We start from the raw sequence: 13,913 nt of genomic DNA, 5'->3' as shown, positions 1-13,913 counted from the left end.
TTGAAAGGTCAACCCTGATAATTTTAACGACCGCGTAAATAACGAGAATATTGCAAAGCTCCGTTCACCTTTATTTTCAATTTATAAAAAACCGCGCTTTTCACAATAAAATTACTGTGTCATGAATTTGAATTTCCCTGATGTTTTGAGTTAGAATTTGATAGTAGATGTAGTTTTCCAAATCAACAATTATGTAGGTATAGCTAAATGTATCCAAATATTGTATGGTCGTAATAGTATCATAATAATTATCATAATATTATGTTTCCACCTCCTGATAAACCGTTAACTCACTAATAAACATATTTTTGTTGCGTCACTACTGTGGTGTTCGATGTGTGGGTTTAGGATGATGATGATGATGAAGTCGAAGAAGTAATAGGGGCGAGTTTTATTATCAGCGTAACGATCGATACAATAGTATAAATACAATGACAGTACATATTATAATCTACTGAGATAGTTACGAGTCAGGTACTTGGATTCGAGTGACATTTAGATAAATCATTATTCGTTATTTATACAATCAAAAGTAATACATAAACATTATATTCTAGTACATAATTATATTGGACTAATTATAGAGTCAGCGGTTTAAATCGAGTAGCTTGTGAAATTTATTTATTATTACAGTCATAAGAAAATATGATACTATGGGAAATGATTATTCGACTCATTTTCCATTGCGATACCGTATTTAATATCACCAATCAATCTGCTGATCTAGCTAAAATTTGTTTACTGGAATATGATTCGCTGGGAATATTTATTGCAGTCGAATAATTTGATAAATAAAAAAATAGATATTTGATCGCTAATATACTACAGCTACATTTTGATACGTACATAACTTGAAAACACCTCAGAAATATACCTACTAGAAAAAATCAAATTTGAAAAAAATACGACGCCTGACGTGATTTGAACCCCTATTTGCACTGGTATCGCCCCAATATGCTTTAGCCAATACCAAACCAAGCTACTGGCCTCCTACTTAATAATGATAATTTAAACTAGTAGGTATGTCCTACAATTACATGAAATCGCGCTAAACACGATCGCGATTTAAAACACAAAAACTCAATAGTCAATAATAACGCAATTTGATAAGCATTTCATGCAGGAACTACTAGTTTAATTTATCGTAATTAAGTAGGAGGCCTGTAGCTTAATGGGTTAAAGCATATTTGCGCGATACTATCTTCTAATTGTTATATTCCATTTGCTATACTTTTAATAGATGAACATATTCTCATTATAAATTCCAATGTATTATTTGAACATTCGATTATTCGGGTGGAAATATAATCACTTTAATAGTGTATAGTGTCAATTCTTGCCAGAAATCATTATTTTATCTAAAATATAACATGATGTATAAATATAATAATCACACATTATTAATTATTAATTAACACCCAAAGCATTTTCGCTACCGTAATACAAAATTTACAACTGATACGGAAAATACACTTTACAGCTATTTATACTAACGATAATAAATAGAGCACAGTTACAGAGCTTACCTATATTGAATGATCAACTTAGCTATCCTAGTAGCCCTTTGTTATATCATATAAATGATGTTTTACATATGAGACTATATTATTATGGTCAATGTTATTGACACAAAATTTATGTATGTATGGATGAGGATTTAGGTATGTATATGTGTGTATATATATAAATTATATTAGGTGAGTTGATAAATATTATATTAGGCAACTTTATGTATAGTTTTTTAAAAAATAATTTTATAAAAAGCAGGTACCATGTAAGAGTATTATTAAAGACTAATATCTCATTAGTTAACTCCATTAATTATTTTTCTTAGAATTGACGATCTGCACCTCTAGAGTGTAGTATTTTTATTGTTTATAAAGAATAATGATCTATTATTAGGTTTCGACGATTGATTATAATATGCTATCGAGTGTATTGTTATTAATAAGATAGGGTTTTTACTAATTAGGTTTTTTACTGACACTTCAATTATTCATAATTTGTTTATTGTATTTTTTGTGACCTTTGAATTTATAGGTAGGTAATGGATTTTTTATTTACTTTAATGTATTGATTTATTATATAAGCTAGAGTTAATAGTGTTCGTTGTCAGTGTGTGTTTACCTTTGGTGAGTGTACACGACGCCTGAAGATGCCGAAAGACGAAACCCGGGTCGCAAAAAACAACTTAAATGGAATATAGTACAGAGCTTGAATCCATTAGAATTTAAATTCAAATTCCATCAAATACCTTCAGTCGATAGTATTAAAATTAATTATATTTTGGATACTTGAAAAAATATAATTCAAGATTGATTTATCAGCTAAAGCAAGAGAAATTGATCTAGGTTTACGGCCTAATTTGTTGCCACGTAGAAGATGAAATCTCATGTGTTTACCCTATCGAAATTTCTTAAACAAGTTCTAATTTGTTATTTTATACCATATAATAAACTATATTGAGTTTCTTTGATGATAATCAGTACAGCATGGGGTCCTTTTCTGTTCTTCACTTTCATATTATAAGGCAATCCGTTAAGATTACTATGCAAACATATTGTTTTATACACCTAATTTTCAGCGGGACTCAAACCCGCGTTCTTTGGATTCGTGCCAATGTGCTCTACCATCTAAGCTATGGGTGTAGGTAGGCGCGTACGTCGTTTTTCAAAAAGTTTTTTTTATTGAAGTTACATATTTCCCTTGCGTGTTTCTAATTATTGTTCAATAAAGAGTGTTACATTATCAAATTTTATGATTTACGTTGATTATTTTGTTAATTAAATTGAGTTAGTATTTCCTTTTTTACAACATGATAATATAATTTATATCAAATTCTACAGATTCTTTTATTAGTTGAAAACTATTATGACTAGGTATAAAACGATTATTAATTGTGTTGATCGATATTTCTTAAAAATAGAAACGACAACCCTGTAAGTCATATTTTACGTCTACGATATTATCACCATAAATATACTGTAAGTATGTATAGACACCTGGTTTTTTTTAATTTTTGTGAAAATAATATTATTGAGATAAAAAATATTGATATGCAGGTTTCAATATTCCATATATAATAAAAATTATGAATTAATATGGATTTAAAGACGTTTGCTACCGCTTTTCGTGGATTTTGTATTCGTATTTGTGATGTATGTATTAATGAGGCATGATTTTAGAATAACCTTGACGTGTGTGAATATTTTGTGAATGAATGGAACGGTCAAAAGTTGTATAGGTACCTACCTATACAATTCAACTTTTAATTTGATGTACAAAAATCATTAAATTTTCAAAAATAGATGAAACACACAGGAATAAGACTGTTCACTGTAGGGGAGAATGCAGATGAAGCGGACACTTTTTACAAATCTTCTCCAATTGAGTTTGCAGTAATATTAATTTCCTAAAACAATACATAAGATACATGATTTTGAAATTCGTCAGACATTATGCACATTAAAAAATATGGTGCTGGGCGGGACTCAAACCCGCATCCATCGTATTCCATATCGTGTTCGTGGCCGGTTTTTTTATAATAAGTATGTATATTTCTGACGTATGTTCTATAAAGAATGTTACAATAGCACAAAAAAATAGTTTGAATTAAATAATACTAAAAATATTATTGATTTAAAATTAATTTTTCTTGCAAAAAATCTGGAATTGTATAGTGCAATATCATGAAAAGGATGTCCGATTCATTAAACAAGAATAAACGCGTATATATTTTTGACATTTTTTTAAGTTTTACATCTTTGAGCCGCAGTTATCCCCAACTGAACGTGGGCTTTGTATGGTTTTTGGCTGTAAAGGTGTATATGTCCACAGCGCAAAATTTCAAACAGTTGTAATTGTAAGAACCAGGCTTTAAAGTTTTCAATTGCAGACTCCATTTCACATCCCCTACGTGTCCTACAAAAATGTTTGTATATAGGTAGGGTATCTTTTTTATTATTTAAAATTTATATAAAAAGCCTAATTAAACTTATATAAACTTATAACCTTTTTGGAAAAGTTAAAATAAAAGATAATAAATTAAACCAATTTCGCATAATTTAATAGCCTATAATAAATTTCGTCCACTTAACTTAACACGACATTCTCAACTGATACAATAAATATATTTATTATTAAAAAAATCACTATAATAATTTTAATTTGAAGCAACAGGTAGGTATGATATCATTAAATGAGAGATATTTATAAAAAAAAATCAATGTAAATAATATTAAAGGTAATTTCAATTAATAATTCTAACTATTATAAGTAGACATGGTACGATAATTATTCATTATACTTATTACTGTTAGCAACACTGGTTTACAGTGATACCAACTAACGTGAACATTAATCATTATGTTTATTTTACCAAAAATAATTATGTCCGTTTCAATATACGTCCCCTTCATCAGCATTCTCCCCGTATTATTATTTTTAAAAATTCTGTATACTTAACGTATTATAATAAATCATTGACTTAGAGAAACGCTTCTTTGAATAATTTTGCACAAAGCCACGATTCTTCTGGCAAAGCAAAGATGGCTTCTACTTTAATTTGACGCTTTCGTTAGAGCCGGATGCCAAAAAAAGTACTTTAAAACATCACTTTATTTCATCTTTGATAAATGAATCATTAACTCTGAAGAAAATAATAAATCTCCATTTGTCACAGAGTAGAAAAGTAGTCCTTATTTCATAATGCCAGTAATCTCATTACAGTGCATCAACTGATGTCGTTTTACTGCTCGATTAAAGCCTTCATATATTTCATACGAATGTTTACAATACAATTTTATTGAAGGGACCGGATGCCGTATAACGCGCGAAAATTAAGAACCTTAATATTCTGTAGACTATATAGAAAATATTTTCATGTCATTATGATTCCCCACCTTTTCTCATCATATTAATCAATACATTATATACACTACATTACAATACACATACGATTTAGGAATACCTACCACAAAAGAGTAGGTATTATTGTAAACGTTATCATTTTAAAATTGAGAATAAAGGCATATTTTAGTATGTAGGTATATGACAATATTATGGCCGTGGTTATAGCAGATGTTTTGTCAAAATATTAATTTTTCAAAATTAAAGTAATATTTCATTAACGTAATATAATCAGTAAGTATTCCATTGGAGTTTGAAATTGGCTTGTAATTTTAAAGATATTACACTTTGAATCTGTGTTTACGATATATCTATTATACACCAAAAATTCACATCTTCCCTACAATTTCTATAAATTCTTTATGTTTAGCACTCAGAATCTTCTTCTTCTTTGGCCATATCAACCCCTTAGCTGGAGAATATGGACACCACACGGCGTCTCCAGGAATTCCTGTCGCTTGACAGTCTTCTTGCGCCATTTCAAGTCATCTCATAGCTCCGCGTTTTTATACTCTGTAGATAGTATTTAGCGACCTTCAAGAACCCCGGAGTCTAGTTGGCTTAAAAAACAGGCAAACCAGATTGAAGTTCTCTTCATTTATTGTCTCGTAACCGAGCCAGGTCTAACATCACCGCTTTCCTCGCAGTGTGATGAAGTAATTATACCGCTGAATACCCAGCATTCTTTGCAAACATCTGTGCTGGAAGCTAAGTACATATACGGTTGCTGTGTGTTACCATAAAATAGCATCGCTAGAATGCAAACATCGAACAAGTACCAAGGTTTTACCTTTACAGTCGTGGGTCCCAGGCATCGAGTTGAATATTGCTCCAGTCTTCCCATTTGGATAGCGAGCTATTTCATACAAAGTTCTATCCCCCAGGTGTTTAAAACAAATTAAATGAAAGTGTAGTTGACATCATATTTTGTTCCTTATAAATCATTTATTTCATCAACCACTAACCTCCATAAAAAGTACCAACATAATATAATGCTGATAAAAATTAATAAAATATAATCTCAATGACAATAATACCAACCTAACAGATTTCGTAATATTTTGTTTCACGTTTCCTGCCGTCAACTATAAATTCAATGCCATATATTTCAATACATTATGAAAATTAGAACTGTCTGTATATTCGTGCTTTATACAAGATGCAGCTGAGATTTCTATTCAGCCTTAGAATGTAAGAGATTATTAGTATTCTAAATTCAAACAGCACTTTGTTGCTTTGAATATTCCTTTGTCTCATTTTGCATACTAGCGTATTCTCACTGTTAATCTAAGAAACCGGGTAAACATACCTGTGTTAGCCGCTAGTTGACTTCAGATAAGTATTAATATTATTCAAAGTCGATGAAACAAAAACCAAAATAATATATCACACTGTTTATGTAATAACAAACGAATTACAAAAGAAATACAGCATAATAATTACAAAATAAAGAGAACTTTTTATATACCACGTTTTAAAATTTTCTGTTGAATCATATAAGCTTGACAATTCTATGTATTAATAATTTAGGACAAATAAGGCAATTGTCAACAAATCAGTTTTTTGCTATTTTGTAACAAAGAAACAAATATAGAATACTGAAATATCATTTTGATTTCCATAGTAACGCAAGTATATATTAACAATTTAGTTTCTAGGACCACCCCCTTAGCAACCAATAATAGTGGATTGGATTACGGATTTCTTCCGAAGTAACTTTTCATACAAAACAGAATTAATTGAAAATGAATTCAATTCTACTTAAATATGGCTAAAAGTATTAAAAGATTATATTGGCACCGTGTTCTGATATATTCTACAAGTTTCAAACGTTTAGCTAGTCGGGAAGTTAGTTAAAAATCGATTGCAAGATTTGTACTGGATAAGCAACCACCGGACAAACAAGAATACGAGCTAAGAAAAACGTGGTAAAAATACGATTTTAAATATAATACTACGATCTTCGATCGATAGAGAAATTCATTACCATGAATGCTATACAATTTGATATCGACCTTGGCCGCAATTTGGATATGTTTTTAATGTCATCTTTTATTTAAAAAAAAAAAATATTCCGTCAGAGCCTTTAAGTCCAACTTTGCTGGAATTAAAATTTAATTATGTAGGCATATATTTTGTACCTAAATTATTCTAATTCATACTTTGAGTCTATTCATAACATAAATACGAAATTCTTAAAACAATAAAGCCGTAATTACATTAACTCTCGTGAAAAATGTTCAATTGTATTTTCCCGTGTTGTTTTTTGAGATGAGGTAGAGATTTTATTCTGAGAAAGAAATGAGTTTTATTCCGTTTTCTTTCTCTCTTTCCTTACAAATCATTACGTTATATCAAACCTTCCCCTTAGGATGTGACATCGTATATGACAACCTGTTAGCAAAAAAAAAAAAATGCGCGAATTCCCTTATTTCGCGTTTTCACGTAGCGATTTTTGTCGTTCAACTGTCAGTTGAATGTTGAACCGGAAATTGAAAAGAATGTTCACAGGTATCGATTTAAGTTGAATTGATAGTCATAATCTAGAGGGTGAATTTCAAAGGAATTTGTTATTTTGTGCGTCTCCGTAATTTTTGGTGTTTTAAGTTATGAAAATAATAACAAGATAAAAAGAACTTTTAATATACCACGTTTTTAAATTTTCTGTTGAATCATATAAATTTGACAATTATTCTATGTATTAATAATTTAGGACAAATAAGACAATTGTAAACAAATCATTTTTTTTGCTATTTTGCAACAAACAAACAAATATAGAATACTGAAATGTCATTTTGATTTCCATAGTAACGCACGTATATATCAATAATTAAGTTGCTAGGACCACCCCCTTAGCAATCAATAATAGTGGATTCGATTACGGATTCCTTCCGAAATAACTTTTCATACAAAACAGAATTAACTGAAAATGAATTCAATTCTACTTAAAGATGGCTGAAAGTATTAAAATAATGCATTGGCATCATGTTCTGATATATTCTAAGAGTTTTAAATATCTAGGTTGTCAAGAAGCTAGTTAAAAATCGATTGCAAGATTTGTACTGGATAAACAACCACCGGACAAACAAGAATACGAGTTAAGAAAAACGTGGTAATATTGCTGAAAAATCATAAAAAACGTCGTTTGTGAACTAAAACAATAGTAAACAATGACGTGCAAGTTAAGAAAAGTTTGACGTTCAGATTCTTATGGTTATTTATCGCCTTGGCTACTTGAACAGGCAACCAGTTAAGGCCACTTGTTTCAATGACATTCAATTGTCATTCAACACTCCGTTAAACGACAAAAATCATCATGCGAGAACGCGGCATTACGCCACTCAAAATTGAAATTCGGCGAGAAATCCAAATGTAAACAGTATTATCTCGCCGTCTCGTGTTTATTAGGCTTGATATGAATCTATAATGTGCTAAATAATAATAAATAGCTTTCATGACTTTCAAGGTAACATGTATTACAGAAGCCGTACTGTCAGCCAGCTTAAATGTCAGCCGAGGCTTTTGCCTATGTCTACGAGAACATTAGCGTAGATCTAACAACCTGGATTAATACACACAATAATAATAGTACAATATTTCAAATTATTCAATCAATATAAAAATAAAAAACTTCAGAAACATACCAGCACGTCAATTTTAAAGCTTACTGTTATGATTTATCTAATTCTATTTCGACCACTGCAACTTTTATGGTATCATCTTTGGAAAGTCGACGCTCTATATCTGATCTATATTTTCTTTTTAAAATTATCAATGGTTTTGTTGACTCGCCAAACCTACTCGAAAGGGTGGGTTTCCATTGTCCATCAAGATTTACGCGAAACCAAACTTTGTACCATATCAGTCGTAGCGGTTCTAATTATGCACAAAACTCTTTTATTTTGCGCTCTTGTTTAAACCGTTGATCCTTTTAAAAATTCACCTGTTTCATTTAAACGCGCTATCTCTAATATTTTGTATAAATAGATATACCTATATATATATATATATATATATATATTAATATTTTTTTTATTGTACTTTTTTTTGTATTTAATTTAATTATTCATTATTCTTCCTCATTTTTCTCATGTAATTTTCTTATGTAATTTATTTACTCACTATCAAACATTTAAATTCAATGCAAGCCACTTTGGAAAATTTCTCTGTGAATCTAGAAAGTTTTCAGTTCCATTAAATAAATATTCTTTCAGCGTCAGCCGTCATTCAACTTAATTTATTGGTCGAGTTATAAATTATTTATGTCTTTTATTTTGCAATTAAATCCATTTATTTCATTTAAAACGCCACTTTCAAATATTGATTTGATTCCAGCTGATTCTTACTGAAAAATAGTCGCAGTGGTTGTGCTCGGGGCACAGCTATTTGGGTTTGTTGTAAAACTACGGTTGTTGGGATCGGGTTGTATGAATGGATTTTTTCTTTGATTATAATAAATTGCATGTTCATATTATATTATAATATGCCTTAATAAAAATATTCTTTAAATGTTTTTTATGTTTTACACATGGTTAGAGACAGTCAAGACAAATCGGTTTACATCTTACGTATTTTGCTACGACGCATTATGCTGATAATTAATCGTAGTGATTGTTGGGTGACTGATTACATTCGTGCTATTAATTGAATACTATACCCCTTTTGTACATGTTATTTATACAATGCCACCTCACTCATTGCTATATCAAACGTCTATACTCTATACCAGTGGTCGGCAAACCGTGGCTCACGAGCCACATGTGGCTCTTTGTCCCCTTGAGTGTGGCTCTGCCACAAATGACTACGTACGGGCTAAACAGTGAATGATAGAATAATCAAAATGTCTTCGAATATAACCAACCAGCCAGTAGAAGATCTTAAATTGGTTTCAGCTTTACCAATAGCAGTTGAAGAGTCTTGTGACATAAATGATACAGCACAAATATGTGCGATTTATTTCATCAACATGTCCTAAAGAAAAACTTTAAGGATTATTGCCACTCAAAGGTCAAACACGTGGAGAGGATATTGCAAATGCTGTAATTGAGTACATGGAAAAACATCATATTCCACTCGATAAAATTGTGTAAATTTCAACAGAAAGTTCGAAAAGTATGACTTGCTTTGAAAGACATGGAGAAAGAAGGCATTATGATTTTTAACACCTGTAATAATATTCTTGACTCATGTGATCAGTTGAAAAAACTAGCGTTTGCTGTTCTTTCCTTTTCGGTTCTTTACATATGCATGCGAACAATCTTTTTAAAGCATGAACCTTATCAAGAGTAAATTAAGAAATCGTCTTATTGATGAGAACCTGGAATCGTGCCTAAAATCAACAACATACAAACCTGACTTACCCAAACTTTTCAAGGCGATGGAAGGCCATTTTCCACACTAAGTGTTTGTCGTGATTTAATTTATTGGGTACCTTACTTACAATTTAATTTTTATCAATAAATAAGATCATTATTAAGTATTATATCAAGTTTTATATCAAGTTTTATTTAATGTACCTACCTACCAATAGTTTAATTAAGATAACTTTAATTAAAGTTTATTAAGTTTAAGCAGTGTACCTACATATATCCTAGTTTAAGTTCAAGAAATTTGCTCTCAAACGAAATCTCAATCGTTGTACTGTTGATATTTGGCTCTATTGACTAATGAGTTTTCCGATCACTGCTCTATACAATACCACATCTACTCCTTCTTATACAATGGCACTACAACATAAATTAAGTGTTGGTTTACTCAATTATCTGCCTCTACGATACTTGGTCCTCCGCTTTTCACTAACAGCAGTCCATTGGTTTCACCTTTTACATTAACTTCCCAGTAAAAGTTTTGGTCGTCCAACAGCTGGTATCTTCACTTTTGGACATGCATTCATTCAGTATCTTATTATTTAAGATCCATGAGTCATTCATCAATTGATATAAGTAAACCATGAATGAGATGGTAGTATATCTAGTGAGCTTGGAATCCGCATGAGTGTGGCGGGCTCTGCGTTCAACCAACTTGGAGTCGCATGGAGGTCAAGACTGTATTCTGTGAGGACCAAATGTCGTTTGTTAAACGCGTGCGTGCTGCCTGTGCTCCTGTACGGCTGTGAGATATGGCATCTTACTAAGTTTCAAGAGTCTCGGCTTTTGAGCTTTGAGAATCGATGTCTCGGCCGAATCTTAGGGGTACATTGGTACGACCGCGTTACAAACACCCGAGTTCGTGAGCAGACACAAAAGCCTTCGTTGATTGAAGTTATCACGAAGAGACGCTTTACGTGGCTGGGACACGTATTTCGGATGCCGCCAAAGAGTGCGGCACTTCGTACCCTTGAGGCACAGCCTCAAGGGTTCCGTCACCGTGGACGGCCCTTCCTCACCCTGGAGCGACCTACGTGCTGCAGGTCTGATATGGCGGGAGGCGCAAGAGTTGGCGATGGACCGAGGGAAGTGACGCCAACTTGCGCTTGCCCTATGCTCTAATGTTGGGACGTGACAGGGTGGAAGAAGAAGAAGGAGAAACCATGAATGAAAATTAAGCCAATTTTCAGTTACCAGTTGATGGTTCAATTTGATTAAAACTTGACATTTCCGTTATGTGTTGAAAGACGCTTCTTTTTATAAACAGAAGCGTTTATAGAGAACACCAAAATAAAAATTGCTTCAAAAAAATATCTTCTTTCATAAAAAAAAATACGATAGAAAACGTTATAAGATATAAAAAATAATTGATAAATAGGTAAGAAATACCCCGTAATGTGATCAAAGTTTTTTTTATCCATATTGATGTCAAAAACTCACTAATATGATTCATATAACCTTGTATTCATTTACGTGGGGTATAAGAATTTATCGGCCTAATAATAATAATAATTCTAAATTTATACAGTAATTTAAAAATAAAGGTAAAGGTGAATCACTCTACAGTAGCACAATTTACTGTAAAAATGCTTCTTTCTTAGACTGGTATCTTTTTCTTGTACTGAAAATGATATGTTAAACAATACATATTTTTGAAATCGATACCTTTTATTTTTATAAAATATTGAATGCACATTAAGTGGCATGCATTATAATTACATAATATATTTATATATTTGTCTTAATTTATCTATATGTGAGTCTGTAACATATGAGAAAAAACATATTATCATGTAAATGTGCAGGAGAGCTCGAGACAGGGTGAAAACATATTCGGTGTAAGCGGGTCTCAGTAAAGCGTTTTACGGACGGGGCGAGACGTGCTGCGTGCATCTTAAACAGGTACACTCAATATGGACACTGCACGCTCCTACCCGCAAAACGCTGCCACTGAAGCCTTGCGCTGATGTGAGTGAAAATAATATATACCTACGTTAATGCAAATTATAAATTTGAAAAATAAGGTGACTCACAAATCAAGGAATCATTTAGTTTAATCGGATCGTGAAATAAAACAAATGGTAATATGATAGTTTGACAGATGCTTACAGTACAGTTATATCAAATCGCCACATTCAAGAACGTTGACAGGTGGTGCTGCCACCTGTCATTTTTTCTAGTTATATAATATAAGATTTTTCTTCGGGATCAGTTGATGGCTTATTATTCATTCGATATATTATAGCTAGTTCAAGATATAAATCCCGAAATATCTCCATTCAATAGAAAATCAATGATTTAATATAGCCGAAAATAAATAATAAAATATGTAATTAGTAGGCATCTAAAAAATTTCGAGTCCCAATATTGAAGCTCGATTTGATATAGATTTAAAGATTTCTAGTTTTACACATTTATATTTTTATAAAAATTGATTTTTTTTTTTTAAATAAATATTAAAATTTAAATTAGTCAAAAATCGTTACGACAAAACATAGAAAACTTAATAAACTAAATTATGACTATTTAAGTTTATCTTTGACTTAAAATAAAAAATATTTTTCTTTTTAATGTTTTCAGATACATATTTATTAATTAATACATTTGAAATTATTGTAAATTATCAAAAAAATATCTCCAATTACAAGCATCGTATTTTTTCTGCTAGGTGCTTATGGTATATAAAGACATCGCCTTAAGGCGAAGTCTTCACTGAGCCTTTTTTAAAGAGGCACCTAGCGGAAAAATACGAAGCTTGCAATTTGAGACATTTTTTTGATAATTTACAATTTCAACTTTATTAATGAATAAATATGTATCTGAAAACATTAAAAATAAAAATATTTTTTATTTTAAGTCAAAGACAAACTTACAATTGTAAAAAATGTAATAAAATGTGAATTTGTTCTATCGGTCCGCACCCTATTATTACATATATTTTATGGTCATATTTATTATTAAAATTTAGTTTATTAAGTTTTCTAAGCATTACCTAAGCGATTTTTGACATTTTCATAGTTTTAACATTTTTTATATCTATTTTAAAAAACATCGATTTTTATAAAAAATATAAATGTGTATAACTTGAAATCCTTTTTATTTATACCAAATAAATTATTTTTATAAATATAAATAAAATATTTATATTAATATAAATATAAAGGATTTCAACTTATACACATTTATATTTTTTATAAAAATCGATGTTTTTTAAAATAGATATAAAAAATAATAAAACTATGAATTTGTCAGAAATCGCTTAGGTGATGCTTAGAAAACTTAATAAACTAAATTTTAATAATAAATATGACCATAAAATATATGTAATAATAGGGTGCGGACCGATAGAACAAATTCACATTTTATTACATTTTTTACAATTGTAAGTTTGTCTTTGACTTAAAATAAAAAATATTTTTATTTTTAATGTTTTCAGATACATATGTATTCATTAATAGAGTTGAAATTGTAAATTATCAGAAAAATGTCTCAAATTGCAAGCTTCGTATTTTTCCGCTAGGTGCCTCTTTAAAAAAGGCTCAGTGAAGACTTCGCCTTAAGGGCGGCACTTTGCTCAGGGATGTCACTGCCCCTGACTAATCTAGACGATGAAACTTTCTGTAAAAAATCTAAGTAAAA

This window comes from Rhyacophila brunnea, unplaced genomic scaffold (genome assembly GCF_057557595.1).
Source record: "Rhyacophila brunnea isolate RB1 unplaced genomic scaffold, BYU_Rbru_1.0 scaffold_20, whole genome shotgun sequence".
Classification (NCBI taxonomy): domain Eukaryota; kingdom Metazoa; phylum Arthropoda; class Insecta; order Trichoptera; family Rhyacophilidae; genus Rhyacophila; species Rhyacophila brunnea.
Note: the sequence above shows the minus strand (reverse complement) of the source record.